Source organism: Myotis brandtii, unplaced genomic scaffold (assembly GCF_000412655.1).
Source record: "Myotis brandtii unplaced genomic scaffold, ASM41265v1 scaffold523, whole genome shotgun sequence".
In the NCBI taxonomy this organism is placed as follows: domain Eukaryota; kingdom Metazoa; phylum Chordata; class Mammalia; order Chiroptera; family Vespertilionidae; genus Myotis; species Myotis brandtii.
The window spans coordinates 320387-332533 of NW_005369902.1; the positions used below are offsets into that span (position 1 = coordinate 320387).

At 39.2% G+C, this 12147-nt stretch overlaps 2 protein-coding genes across 2 annotated transcripts in view; one reads left to right on the top strand and one right to left on the bottom strand.

The window, feature by feature from the left end:
• WSB1 (WD repeat and SOCS box containing 1) overlaps positions 1-12147 on the bottom strand; it is a 40360-nt gene that overhangs the window by 18948 nt on the left and 9265 nt on the right. The gene's annotated exons all lie outside the window — the stretch shown is intronic.
• NF1 (neurofibromin 1) overlaps positions 10-12147 on the top strand; it is a 327459-nt gene continuing 315321 nt past the window's right edge. The window contains exons 1-2 of the mRNA XM_014548834.1: positions 10-237; positions 8446-8551. The gene's annotated coding sequence lies outside the window, so the exon portion shown is untranslated. The remainder of the gene's footprint in view (positions 238-8445; positions 8552-12147) is intronic.

Sequence of the window (12147 nt, forward strand, 5' to 3'; positions counted from 1 at the left end):
GCCGAGGCTGACCCCACAGGTCAGCTCCGACGCGGCCCCTCCTGCGCCCGAGGTCGAGGCCACCGGGAGTTCGCCACCCACCCTGCAGGGCTGAGAACTGTGTCCGTGTCTGCCGGATGCCACGTAGGTTCCCATTTACAGAGGACATATTTGCATTTTAATGAGCCCTTCCGAGGACTCCAAACCCTGTTCCAAAAGGAAACCTATAGAAGCCTGGGAATTTCAAAAGTGCAGCAGGTACGGATGGGAAAAGAGTTGCATAGCCAAACTCTTGAGAGATTTCAGATGACACGTACGGTGTCTCCTTTTTCATTGCAACAGTGATCATTCTTCCAAGAGTGAAATGTTTAATCGCAGATATAAAAAAAATTACCCTCCTTTTTTTATTAAATCACTTTGTTACATCCAGTTAACATATTTATTAATTACTTACTGCCAGGCAGTGGGGCTAGTTGTTAAATATTGAGAGAAAAAAAGAAAAATTTAAATAGTCTTGTAGTTCATGAACCAGCATTTCTAATTCTTTTAGCCAACTGCTATGACCTCCGGTTACGTGTACTATACCATACAAATTCATGGGAAAAATACCAGTTCTTGAGTGTCTGTGAATTATTTTGGTGGCTTTCATACAATTATTTCATTCCACTGTAGCTTGTTTATTTCTGCTAACCAGCAGACCTCCTGACCATCTTCTCAACTGGCAAAGCATGATAGTGGAATGAAAAATAATTTTATGATTTGTGTACTCATTAGTGATAACATTGAATATTTATTGCGACCACGCTACATGCTAGGCACTATGCCGTAGACGTGCTTTTGTGGATTAACCCATTTAATACCCACAGTGGTATGAGTAGTGTATTAATCATTCACATTTTACAGACACTTAGGAACTTGACAGCAGTGACGGAGTTATTAAGTGGCAAAGTGCTAGATTTGCACCCAGGATTGTCTGACTGCCCTGCCCTAGCTACTCCCATGCTACCTTATCTATCATAAATGAAACCTAGCTGGAAAAGCAAACATAGGCCTTGCATTTCATATCTATTTTTTAATTTTAATGTTAACTCTGAATAGCCATCATATTCCTTGTAAATCACATAAAGTTAAAGTGCTCCAGAGTTTTATCCTTGGCCCACAGTTTTTTATTTTGTTTTGTTTTTTTAAATTTATTGATTTTTTTTTTTTTTTTTTTACAGAGAGGAAGGGAGAGGGATAGAGAGTTAGAAACATCGATCAGCTGCCTCCTGCACACCCCCAACTGGGGATGTGCCCGCAACCAAGGCACATGCCCTTGACCGGAATCGAACCTGGGACCCTTCAGTCCGCAGGCCGACACTCTATCCACTGAGCCAAACCGGTTAGGGCTGCCCACAGTTTTTTTCCTGCTTCCTTGGCAACCTCTCTTCTGGGTTTAACTACCAGCTCTGTGTGAAGACTCTCAAGTCCAGACCTGACTTCTTTCTTGAGTTTTAAAAATTTGCATATTTAAATAATTAACAATAAAGTTCAACATGTCAAGACTGAGTGTACCATCTTCTCTCTCAAAGCTGCTCCAATCTTCCATATTCCCTACCTCAGTGATCATGTTCACCCAGGCAGACCCCCAAGCCAGAGGCTGAAGTATTCTTAAGACCCATCTCCCTGTCTCTCAACCCCAGGTGGAATCAATCAGTCCACAAGCTCTGACAGTATTTTCTCTTAAACTGCTCTGAAATCTGTCCTCTCTTTTCCAACTCAGCTGCCACTGTCCGAGATCTTATTATGACATCTCTCTTAACAATCCTTTATAACCGCATGCCTTGAGAAAAACCACCTTGGCGTGTTTTCTTCTGGTCTTTTAAGAACGTACTAGCTGTGCGTCTTTTTTTTTTTTTCCATTATCATTTCTTTTTAAAATAGCTTTATTGAAGCATAATTGACCTTCAGTAAACTATACACATTTTTTTTATTGTTTTATTGCTTAAAGTATTACAAAAAGTATTACATATGTCTCCTCTGTGCGTCTTTGAGCAAATTATTTAGCTCCCTGTGCTTCTCATCTATAAAATGAGGACCATAATAATACCTACTTCATAGTTTTAAAGATTGAGTTAATATAAAAAAAAAAGCATTTAGAACAGGGTCTGATACAATGTCAGATACTAAGTGGCAGATACGTGTTAGATATTATTCTTATATATAGTAATCCCAGCTAACTGCAAAATTGAAAGATCATATTCTCATAAAAAATAAGGGATGGGCCAAGAGCCATAAAAAATAGCATTAAATATATGTATAATCAAAATAATGAAGGAAAGTTCTGGAAAGTATTCAATTTCAAAACACTAAAACTGTAATCAGTGGGGAGCTCTCCTCATCCCCACAGGTTGCCTGTGGGTTTCTTGTGAGATCTTGAGAAAAGGAATTTTCTGAGACTGGCACGGGAGAATGAGCTACTGTAGAAAGCTTTATTTCTGTGGAATTCTATCCCTGAGTTTCCAAGGTCCCCTCTCCCTTCATCCCACCAAGGAAAAGGTCCAGCTCTGCCTTTAATTGGGCTAGGATTAAAGCTGTTGCCCAGAGTGTCCGTTCCATGTCTGCACAGTCTAATCCAGCATCAGGCTAGCTTAGCTTGTGTTCCCCATTGCAGTTCATCAGTCCATTGCATGAAGGGTCTGCAGGGCCACAAGACTGTGGAGGGAACATGGGTAGGAACAAGCCAAAGGAACCAAAGAGCCAAGAGAGCCAAGGCGAGCTTCTTTGTTTGGGGGATTATGTGTTCCCAAATTTTCCCAGACTTGGATTGGCTCCACCAGTCTTAGCCAATGATATCTATTCCCAGGTTTGACTGACCAGCACCTTCCCTATGTCACCCCAAGTTTACTACGCATGTGTCTATCCTCCCCTTTGTCCAATCCCTTCCCACAGTGCTCTGCAGGGAATGGACCAGTGACTCCCTGGGGAGTGTGAAGTTGCAGGTTTCTGGTGAAGCTGCCCAAATGACCATGCTTATGATGTCTGGCCTCCCACTTTGCTCTTTTCCTATTATTATTAGCTCATCACAACGGTGTCAAAACCACTAAAAAACTCCCACCCTATTCTTTTGAATCTCAATTTTGAGTTATTCCGAAAACATTGCTGCTGTGTCGTTATCTAAGGCTGGTTACTCATAATTTTTGTTATGTAGATATTATTTCCTTGAAAAATTTGAACCAATATTTGCTATCTTAAAATACAATTAAAAATTTTTTTTCATCCTCCCTTATATTCCATTTCTCACATCTCAACAAAATGTTGTTTTAACAGCATGGCATTTCATGGAGTTATACCTCTTAAGGGTGTGGTGTATGTTTTTTCTCTACCATTTTCTTATATTGGCAGAGAGGTACTTAAGCATAAGAGAGGGGGAGCAATAATGATTACATACTTTTTTAAAATATATTTTTTATTGATTTTTTACAGAGAGGAAGGGAGAGGGATAGAGAGTTAGAAACATCGATGAGAGAGAAACATCCATCAGCTGCCTCCTGAACACCCCCTCCTGGGGATGTGCTCGCAACCAAGGTACATGCCCTTGACCGGAATCGAACCTGGGACCCTTCAGTCCGCAAGCCAACGCTCTATCCACTGAGCCAAACTGCCTAGAGCTGATTACATACTTTTGTTCAAGGAAAATATAACACGCATATGTAAATAATTAGCATTTAGAAGTAGATTGCAATATAAAAATTTGTCTTGCCTTTTTTCTTTCATATTATAAAATAATAATTTCCTATATTAATTTAAAAAAATTTTTCACCACATTATTGTAAGTAATCTTAACTTCATTTGGAGGTGAACTTCTTTTTCTCCTCCAGAATACATAATAATAGCACAGAAAGGTGGGCTTCTCCTGTAATTAACTTTTCATTACTCATATGGACATTGTAGGTATATTTTCTTTGATGTCATGAATGCATTCAGTTCACAACCATGGCCTTTTTTGGGGGAGAATCAATATTCACCAAAAATTAGAGCAATTCAAGTGGATTGCTGTTAAGATATTGGTCCATATTGTCTCTGAAGTTATAGACAAATTTCTAAATAAGGATTCTTGCAGGATCTTATTTCTTTATTTTACTTATTTTATTTTATTTACTGATTTTTAGAAAGAGAGGAAGGGAGAGAGAGAAATGATTTGTTGTTCCATTTATTTATACATTTACTAGCGGCCCAGTGCACGAAATTAGTGCAAGAGTAGGCCTTCCTTCCCCCAGCTGCCAGCACCGGCTTCCCTCTGGCACCTGGGACCCAGGCTTCCCTCACAGCCCGGGCTTCATCAGGAAGGTCGTCCGGAAGGATGTCTGGTCTAATTAGCATATTACGCTTTTATTATTATAGATTGGTTTTTCCTTATATGTGCCCTGGATGGAACCCACAGTCTTGGCATATCAGGACAATACTCTAAACAACTGAGCTCCCCAGCCAGGACAGGATCTTATTTCTAAACCTATGTCTTGGTAAGAGCAATAAGTGTCTCATTCCTATAATTAAAGGGAAACAATACTTACTTAAAACAATAATCAAACATGACTAAGATTTAATTTTTTTTTTACTTAATAAATTTTGTAACAGGGGTTTGAAGGCAGCACCACCAGGAAAAAAGAAACAAAAACTACAACATCCAGAGTACCAAATATTTTATTGTTCCCTAATGTGGTTAAATTTCAAAGATGAAAAAGTTTGCCATAGTGTTTTGACTCTGTACAAACAAGACCAAACAAACAAAAACAACAGCCTGGAAAGCCCACATGGCTTGGACAACAAACAATAAGATAGTTGCTTGTTTGGTGTTCGTTTTTGCTTTTTGGACCTCTCTGCTATTGTAATTGTTACCCAGCTCCCCCCAGGCTAACTCTTAGGCAAAGCTGAAGAATTCATCCAAACTCGTTCAGGGCTGGAGTTTCTAATCATGAATTTGTAGAGCTAAGTCTGGGATTCTAGATTGAAGAGTGTGGAATTTGATCAGGATTTAGCTAGACAAGCTTACTTTGAATACATAAACATATCCATTAATAAACAGTAATAGGTACCTTTATAATTGTGAAACATGCTGGAAAAACAACAGGGTCCAGAGGAAAGTTCTGGTGGCAACCCCTTTTTTCTGTGGTGGTCTTTCTGAGGGTGAAAAGTCTAACAGTGGCCCCACTTTTACCCTGCTATCTTATTTTTCGCTCTTCTTCCTGATTCACATATTTTGTGGGGTGTTTTGACAGTGTGGTATGGGCAGAATATCAGCATTGGGTTTTCAAAGATGTATAATTTTATCTTAGTTTACAACTATATCTAAAATTGCTCAGAAGTGTGGGAAATGGTGCAACCAGTCTAGATGTTTCTATATCTATGGCTGGAATGCCCCAGAAAATTATCATATTATATCTAAAAGTAAGCATGAGACCCCTGTCTCCAGTCTTCTCCATGATTGATTCCCTGTGCTTGTTGCTGAGCTAACCCAGTTTCTTCCCCTTCCTCTCCTTTTATTGATTGAAGAGAGAGAGAGAGTGAGAGAGACACATGCGTGTGTGTGTGTGAGAGAGAGAGAGAGAGAGACTTGTTGTTCCACTTCACTTATTTAGGCATTCATTGATTGATTGTTGTATGTGCCCTAACCAGGGATAGAACCTGCAACCCCTGGTGTATGGGGAAGATGCTCTAACCAATTGAGCTATCGGCCAGGGCTCCCCTCCCTCCCCTAAACTCAGGGCACTCACATGCTAGCTGTGTCCTTTAGCTCAGCCCTTGACCTTCAGGAGAAATCTGTACAAAATGGAATATTCCACACTATAATGGAGATTTCCTCATATCAATCATTTTTCTTTTCCTTTGATAGAGCTTTGCATTTTCATTTTTCTGAATGTTTCTGCCTGTGACCATTCTATAGAGGTTATGAGGGGAAAGAAAATTACACATCACGTACCACACAAAACACAAAGATTTCTCTTACTTGGTACTCCCTTCCCCCTCTATTATTTTGTTTCTTGTTTGGGAAATGCTTTCTGTTGCCTGGCTTTTTTTTTTTTTTCTTTTAAATATATTTTATTGATTTTTTACAGAGAGGAAGGGAGAGAGATAGAGAGTTAGAAACATCGATGAGAAACATCGACCAGTCGCCTCCTACACACTTCCCACTGGGGATGTGCCCGAAACCAAGGTACATGCCTTTGACCGGAATCGAACCCAGGACCTTTCAGTCCGCAGGCCGACGCTCTATCCACTGAGCCAAACCGGCCACGGCAGTTGCCTGGCTTTTGATCAGTTGTTTCTCCCTTCTGTTGGAGGGCAACCACATTGACTGGAATTTGAATCTTTTTCACGGGCCCCAGAGAGTCCTGGGGACAACTGATAGGCTGTCTCCACGCCAGCTTCTGGCCCCCACTAGCTTGTCTGGTCCTTGTGTGATGGATTTAAATGCTAGATCTTTCTACTGATGCCTTTAGTTGCTAGTTTATAGGTGATAGTTTTTTTTTAAGCTGTGGAATTTCTGACTGATTTCCAGTACTCCTTCATACTATTTCTTTTCAAGTTCTTTTATAGCTTCCTTATTGTTTGATTTCTGGATTTGTTTTTTCCTTTCTATGAAATGAATACCCTTGATATAATGGCAATGTTTTCTTTTCTCTACTTGGTTGTAGGTTCCTAAGGGCCATGACCTTTCTTTATCTTGGAATCATTTTTAGGGCTTTGCACATAATTGATGTTCAATAAACGTTTGTCGAATGGAGTTGAATTGTGTCTTTCATCTAACTTCCTAATAGGATAGTTGAAGTTAATTTAGAAAGCAAGTGTTCTTAATACTGTCTTTACAAAAATAAAGAGAAATCAAATTAGAAAGTTTACTAATAGGAGAGTTCAAAGATTGAGGCAATTGAAGGTTGAAGCCAATAAAAACCATTTTGATGACTTTGCTTGTATTGAAAAGATCACCTCCAACATAGAGTTAAAAGTTTTCAAGAATAAGTAAACTAATTTCTCAGAGGCATAAAATCACTTTCAGACTCATAGCTGAAGGGGACCTTAGAGATCATACAGTGTAAACTTATTTTACAGGTGATGAAACTGATGTTCGGTTGTACAAATGACTTTCTCACATTCATACAACTAGTTAGTGGAAGAATAAGGTTGAGGCACAGTTCTGCTCATAGGAAGCTCAGCACTTTTCCTAGTGTACTGTAGTTCTTTTAGCATAATGTAGTTATCTATATATGTGCCATCTCCCCCAAAAGGGTCATACGTTAATGGAAGACAGAGGTCATGTCTTTTTTATCTTGCTCTTTATGGAAAATAAATAGGTATAATGCCTGGCAAATATGGCTGCCAAATAAATAGTAGGTTCTCAATGAACTCCCTTTGAATTAAGTTCTTACCTGATGACATTTGATTTTTCTTGGCCTCACAAGAAGCCACTTTAAAATGTTTTTTAAATTAGTTTTACTTATTTAAAAAAAAGTATCATTATTCTTATTCTTAGTCCCCACCTGAGGATATTTTTTAAATTGATTTTAGAAAGAGAGAAATATCGATTTGAGAGAGACCATTAAAGGCTCCCTTTGAATTAAGTTCTTACCCGATGACATATGATTTTTCTTGGCCTCACAAGAAGCCACTTTAAAATGTTTTTTAAATTAGTTTTACTTATTTAAAAAAAAGTATCATTATTCTTATTCTTAGTCCCCACCTGAGGATATTTTTTAAATTGATTTTAGAAAGAGAGAAATATCGATTTGAGAGAGACCATTAAAGGGTTTGCCTCCCACAGGCATCCCGTCTGGGAATTAAACCTGAAACCCAAGTTTGTGCCCTGAACAGAAATTGAACCCTAAACCTTTTGGTGTATGGGACAACACTCCAACCAATTGAGCCAACTGGCCAGGGTGAGAAGCACTCTTTATTTATTCATGAAGTATTTGTTAATTACCTACCATGTCCCAAATCCCATGTTAGTATCAAAATGAGGATTAAAATAAAGATCTCTTTTCAGCTTGGAGTCTATATTAAAATATTACTGTAAGATGGTAAATATGCAGTTAGAAAGGAAAGGAAGTAAATTCCAGCTGATCTATTTCCTTTTTATAGATTCATTTGCATTTCATAGAATTTTAGTGCTAAAGGGAACTTAAGGTTACCTAAGATCACATTGTCAGTAAATGGCAAAGCTAGGGCCAGGATGAATGACATCTCCCTCAAAATCCAGCATTCTCTCCATTACAAAGAATTCCTTCCTTCATTTTGCATTTTTGGAATAACATATGCGCTAGTTAAATTTATGAGTGTTAATAAAAAAGAAGATCCATATTTCTTCTGGATTAGATATCAAAATGCCTGAAAGGGGGTGGGAATTATAGAGAGAAAATAGGGTAGGAAGACAGCCATTGATTCTTAGCCAAAAGAACAGAAAATGCTCTAATCATCTGCTTCAAATTATAGGATATTAGAACCAGAAGGGTCCCTGGAGACCACCTAAGCAAACCCTGTTAGTTTCCTGATGAAGATGCTGACTCAGAGGTTCCAGTAACTTCAACAACGTCACACAGTAAGTTACTACCAGAGGCAGGACCAGAATCCAGGTATCCTTATTCCCCATCCCCAGGCCAGTATTTCCTGAGCTTCAGTTATTTGCAAACTATCCTTTTCAATTTGTCTGAATCCACACTGTATTAGAACTCACTTAATATTTGTATTTGCTAACTCATTTTTAAAAATATAAAATTTTCTAATATGTAATGTATTTTAAAACTTCAATTTATTTTAATAATAATTTTTTTGTCATTATCATAAATGGAAAACCAGTATTGTTTAGTATAATAAGAAGATAAATGTAAAAATTAAAACTTTGGGAATATTTCTAAATTCCACTTAATTACTCCTCTTGATGAAGGCATGGAACCTGAGGCTTACTCTCTTTTTAAAGAGAGAAATAAGCAACTGTCAGGGACCCAAAATGATAATTCTTGAGGTAATCAAAGACTATTGAAAAGGGAATAGCTTTCTATGTATTCTATGCCATTTTATGCTGCAGCTGATTTCCACGTAAAATCATTTTGTGTACCACCAGCAATTCACACCCCACATTTTGGGAAACACTGCTGTACCCTATAATGGCATTTACTGAAAATGTGTTTTGACTTTACTTTTCTTTTATTTATTGATGTTGAGAGCTAGAGAGCGAGAGGAAAACTGAGAGAAAGAGGGAGAGAGAGAGAGAGAGAGAGAGAGAGAGAGAGAGAGAGAGAGACATTGATGAGAGAGAGAGAGAGAGAGAGAGAGAGAGAAGAGAGAAAAGAGAAACATTGATTTGGTTGTTCCACGTATGTATTCATTGGTTGATTCTTGTATGTGCCAAGGCCAAACCTGCAACCTTGGTGTATCTGGAAGATGTTCTAACCAACTAAGCTACCTGGCCAGGGCTTGACTCTACATTTTTATCCTTGGGTAACATTGTATTTCATAAATGTCAGTTGCCTCTTATCTAACCTGTGTTTTAAGAGCATCGATTGTTATTGTCTTATCCCACTGAGGAATGAACTGAGTTCCAGAGAGGTTTCGAGAATTATACCAGCAGTGATAAGATAACTGAGCCAAGGGGCAAATAAACCAGGAGTTTAAATTCCTGATAAAGATTTGGCCACTTTCCTCCCTTCCTAGATGTGATCTGGGAATCTAGGAGTTGTGCAATCCATGTTGACTCCAGGTGTCAAGCAAAGGGCTAAAGAGGGCGGGGAGAAGGCTAACCTCAATTAAACTCTGTCTGCTCTTGCCAGGTTAGCTCATTTAACCTCCCAGCACCTGTAGCCCCACTTTACAGATACGGAAACAATTTGTTTGTTTTTTAATATATTTTTATTGATTTCAGAGAGGAAGGGAGAGGGAGAGAGAAAAACATCAATGATGAGAGAGAATCATTGATTGGCTGCCTCCTGCATGCCCCCCATTGGGGATCAAGCCCGAAACCTGGGCATGTGCCCTTGACCCGAATTGAACCGGGAGCCCTTCAGTCCACAGGCCAACGCTCTATCCACTGAGCCAAACCAGCCAGGGCCGGAAACAGTTTTAAAGAGGCTAAATAACTTTTGCAAATTCACACCACTTATAGTAAGAGGCAGAGCCAGGATTCAAACTCCTCTTCCTGATTTTTCAAGCTCATGTGTTTTATTGACAACATGAAGTTATCGATCTGGAGACCTGGGTGTTAGGGTAATTTTCCCACCAAACTGAAATCTAATACTGAGCTAAAGATCAAAGGATTCTGATCCAGTATCTCTGCCCCTTTTGCCCAGTCATAGGTTTCCTAAGTTTTCTTATCACCTCAAACAGGGCCCCAGGGATTAATGTAGTAGGCCTCTCATTCCATCTCTGTTCCCTGTACAAGAACCTGCATAAATGCCATTGGGTCCTTATTTTATATTGCATCCTACTGTTATGTTATTAGAGCAGTGGCAAAATTTCAGAAATTGGTTTTAAAAATTGAAATTCCAAAATTAATGCTGTTAAGAATCAAATAAATTAGACTAATTTTTTAAATATATAGAAATAATCCATACGGAGAGACAATTTATAAATCATTTGACTTGGCTATCCCCTAAATCTTATTAGGAAGGTTTTTGGTAGGTAGGGGAGGGGATTCTAAGGGCAAACTGCTTGAAGGGAAGTCATTAAAAGAGAGACTAAAAGGGCTGAAACATGGGGAGAGTGAAGGGATCTTAATGACTAGGATTCAGAGGAACTTAGGGATGAGGAGCAAAGTGTGTATGTGGGGGGGGGGTAGATATAGGGATGGTGAGGAGTGAGGGGACAGGAGATGACGAAGGAGGAAGAAGAGAGACAGTTTTCTCCTTTCTTCAGCTCCTTAGCCTGGCTGCTCTGCTGGCAGCAGCTCTTGCATATATTATAAAGCTTTTTCACATCCCTTGAACAGATGATAGTGCCCTAGAAAATAGAGCCTCATTGCTGCTTTTGCTCCCTTTGGACAACAGCTCTTCCAGCAGCCTGGTGTCTTGGAGAACATCATCATCCTCTCATGCAACCTCTGTGGATGCCGTCCCCCACAGTTCTCATGTTGCTAAAGCCATGGCACTGCTATCTTCAAGGCCCACTGTATCCTATATTTTAATGCATACATTTTGTAGAACATCCGGGAAATACCTCTGAGTGTGGAAATGAAGGTTCTGTTTTTCATTTTATTTATTGAAGTGTAGCAAAACGCTAATGGACGCATATCACATGAAGAGCCAGCAAGTGACGTATCCTCTTATTTTGCAATGGCTTGTCTTATGCAATCATTGATTTTGGATAATCTATCTACCATTCATTTCACCCTCAACACAGCCTAGTCCACACATATACCAAAAAATTCCAAAAAGCTGGGATCTGCTCTCCTATCAGTGTCTTTGTAATATTTTAAACCAGTGATTATTCTGCCATTGGAGAGATTCCAATTTTATTGATATACTAGAGGGCCGGTGCACGAAATTCATGCATGAGTAGGGTCCCTAGGCCTGGCTGGCAATCAGGGCTGATCGATTAGGGCCTTCTGGCTGCCAGCTGGGGCTTTCCTCTGTTCCACGCCACCCCCTGGTGGTCAATGCACGTCATAGCAAGTGGTCGAACTCCGAGGGGACAATTTGCATATTCGCCTTTTATATATATAGATCATTTGAAAGCACAAAGAAATTATTTTAGAGTCATAGGGCAAGGCAAAGTGGTATCCTTGAGTCAGCTACAAAAACAACAGTCAAAACCTTTCATTGTTTGCCAACCTCTTGACTTGCTCTTGGAAAAAATGATCTCAAACCAAAAAGTGATTTTAAACAAATACCTCTAGAAGGCAATTCAATCAGAAGGTAGGTGAGAAGGCATTGAAAGAGTATGTAGTCCCATAAATGAGCTTGTCTTCAGGCCCAGACATGTTCCATCCCAGGATTCTAAAAGAACCTACAAATATGATCATAAAGCCAGGGTAGCAACTCCTTGATGAGAAGTCAGGAAGAAAAATGTTAACTGAATTTGTAACATGTTGAGGAACTGTACCCAGAGGGGTTGATGAATGGAATGAAACCAACCTAGAGGAAACTCTCCAAGAGAGATTCTTTGGGGAATTAAAAATCAGGAAGAGCAATCATCGGTCAGAAA